Source organism: Littorina saxatilis, linkage group LG10 (genome assembly GCF_037325665.1).
Source record: "Littorina saxatilis isolate snail1 linkage group LG10, US_GU_Lsax_2.0, whole genome shotgun sequence".
NCBI lineage: Eukaryota > Metazoa > Mollusca > Gastropoda > Littorinimorpha > Littorinidae > Littorina > Littorina saxatilis.
This window is the reverse complement of record NC_090254.1, coordinates 1,328,545-1,331,514: the sequence shown is the minus strand read 5'-3', so window position 1 is coordinate 1,331,514 and position 2,970 is coordinate 1,328,545. Positions and strand designations below refer to the sequence as shown.

The 2,970-nt window shown below is 48.0% G+C and overlaps 1 long non-coding RNA gene across 1 annotated transcript; it reads right to left on the bottom strand.

Moving 5' to 3' along the window:
- Positions 1–244: 244 nt before the first annotated feature.
- LOC138977927 (uncharacterized) lies at positions 245–2,146 on the bottom strand. Its single transcript, XR_011459520.1, has 2 exons — positions 1,240–2,146; positions 245–803 (listed from the first exon to the last, which is right to left on the bottom strand). It is a non-coding gene; the product is annotated as an uncharacterized lncRNA (long non-coding RNA).
- Between the last annotated feature and the right edge of the window lie 824 nt (positions 2,147–2,970).

Genomic DNA, 2,970 nt, shown 5'->3' with positions numbered 1-2,970 from the left:
CCACAAAGTTACAAAATGCATGCCTCCATGATTGATAAAATGGAGGAGGGGTGGGTGGTGGAAAAATTTTCACCAAATACAAAAACTTGACCTTTCAGCTCGCTGGCATCTTGCGTAGTGATGCTAAGCTCAGCTGTGCGCGGGGCACTGTCCGCCGCACAGGTCAGTTCCAACGGTCCGCTACGAGCCAATCAAAGAAAGGCGCATGCAATCACACAAACTGCCCATCGCCACGCCAGCGTGGCGAGAAGCTCTTTTGTGTAAGTGCATGTGCTAACAAACTGAATTACAGCTGGTTACTGTCCATCAGAGCTGTACTGAACGCGCACTCATCCGCTCGTTCCATTCTTATCAGTCACTCCAACAAATTAAATGTCCACACCAGCTGTTTGCAGTTAAGTCCACGTAAAGTGAAATGTTATTGAATTAAATGAAAGCTTTTTATGATTTAACTTTTGTGAAAAATCATAGCAATTTCAAAATCAATTTTCCAAAACATATTTACAAAAAACATGAAAAAGTTTAGCATCAAATTATAGCACAGCAGGGCACTGCTGGCCGATTGTCTCCCCTGCCCTTCTGTTGGGTCAACAAAGGGGCCATAAACACTTCTCTTTTGCCTTAAAAAAGAAGTGTTGACCCCACAGGAGGTAGGGAATGAGATGGACTGAACTGCAAATTACCTGAGCTTGCTTTTAACTGTACCCAATGCAAAAATACACAGTTCTGGACTGTCGTTATCTCCCGTGTCTCGGGGCGATCTTTTGCGTCCGCGAAGTACCAGGCCTGAGAACCCTCGAGACCTGCAACATAAGAAAACAACACCGCGGCAGAGAAAAGCTTGTGTATTGCATATCCAGTAACGTAAAGTTCAGTGTACCAATGATGCAGATCTCTTAACTGTACTTTTTTGTTTTCGCAGGCAAGCCTGAATAGCATTTGGCTAACTTGTCTAGCGGGAGTCTGATCTCCATTCGTCCACCACTGTGGGATCGTCTAAAGCTGACTTCAAATTTTTTGGGTTTGACCTAGGCTAAAGAACCCTTGTAGCCAATGTCGAAACCATCACTAAAAACCTGAAACTAATCTGTTGGCGAGATCCGGCCTGTAGCCTTCGAGCCACTTTTGCAATGGCTCACTTTGAGCCGGTTTTGGGCCCGCCCCAAATCTTCTGTTTGATTCTTAATGGTACCTGTGATGGTAGGCCCAGCGCGGCTGATGTAAACCCTCCAGACGTACCTGCTATGCGTTCGGTGACTGCAAACGTGGCTGCAGTGCAGGCTTGGGTGGCCAGGTCCTCGCCAGGTCTGCCGACTGTTGGGGTGTCTGGCTTGTTGTTGGGGCGTCAGTGTTGGCCGGCCCTGCCCTTTGATTGGGCTGGGGCGTCTGGCAGGTGTCCCTGATCTGAGCCGCAACTGCCCGCTGCTTCAATTTTTCCCTCCAACGCCTGGAGGAGCTGGGCCATCCCAGGAGGTGGTGTCCCTTGTGGCTCTGTAGCCACTGTCTGTGCTGAGGTTGGGCTGGAGGATCCCCTGTCGTCGTCTTTGTAGCCCTCTTATTTGCCGGCCATGTCTGCCTATTCTGGGCTGCAGGTCCAGGGCGGGAAGGCTTGTGTTTTGGCGTCTAACCGACTGAGGCGAGAGCATCTTTGATCGTAAGGACTGGCTTAAACAGCTCATACCCGAGCTTACCACAGGCTGCTGGTGCCCAGGCAACTGGAATAAAAATGGTTAAAACAACCAGGTTGTTGGTGCTCAGGCAACTGGAATTAAACTGGTTAACACAACCAAGCTGTTGGTGCTCAGGCAACTGGAATAAAAGTAGTTAACACCATGAGGCTGTTGGTGCTCAGGCAACTGAAATAAAAGTGGTTAAACTGAGTTTCATGCGAAAAACGTGTGGCTGTGTTTCAAGCGCACTCAAAACGGCTGTGTTTCAAGCACCTCAAAACTGTGGCTGTGTTTCAAGCGCACATAACTGGCTGTGTTTCAAGCGCAGAAACGTTGTGGCTGTGTCTCAAGCGCACGCAAAAAGGCTGTGTTTCAAGCACATAAAACTTGTGGCTGTGTTTCAAGCACATGAAAATTGTGACTGTGTTTCTAGCGCACATACACCGGCTGTGTTTAGAGCGCAGCAAACTGGTGGCTGTGTTTCAAGCGCACACAAAACACGATTGGAGCTGTGGCTGTTGGTGCCCAGGCAACTGGAATTAAGTGGTTAAAAACAATGAGGCTGTTGGTGCTCAGGCAACTGGAATTAAACTGGTTAACACAACCAAGCTGTTGGTGCTCAGGCAACTGGAATTAACGAGGGTAACACAACCAAGCTGTTGGCGCTCAGGCAACTGAAATAAAAGTGGTTAAACTGAGTTTCATGCAGCAAAATGTGTGGCTATGTTTCGAGCGCACTCAACATGGCTGTGTTTCAAGTACCTACAAATTGTGGCTGTGTTTCAAGCGCACATAAACTGGCTGTGTTTCAAGCGCAGAGAAGTTGTGGCTGTGTCGCAAGCGCACGCAAAATAGCTGTGTTCCGAGCACATACAAATTGTGGGTGTGTTTCAAGCGCACACAAAACACGATTGGAGCCGTGGCTGCTGGTGCCCCGGCAACTGGAATTAATTGGTTAAAACCATGAGGCTGTTGGTGCTCAGGCAACTGGAATTAAACTGGTTAACACGACCAAGCTGTTGGTGCTCCGGCAACTGGAATTAAAGTGGTTAACACAACCAGGCAGTTGGTGCTCAGGCAACTGAAATCAAAGTGGTTAAACTGAGTTTCATGCAGCAAAACGTGTGGCTGTGTTTCAAGCGCACTCAACATGGCTGTGTTTCAAGCACCTAATAATTTTTGCTGTGTTTCAAGCGCACATAAACTGGCTGTGTTTCAAGCGCAGAAAAAGTTGTGGCTGTGTCTCTAGCGCACGCAAAATGGCTGTGTTTAAAGCACATAAAAATTGTGGCTGTGTTTC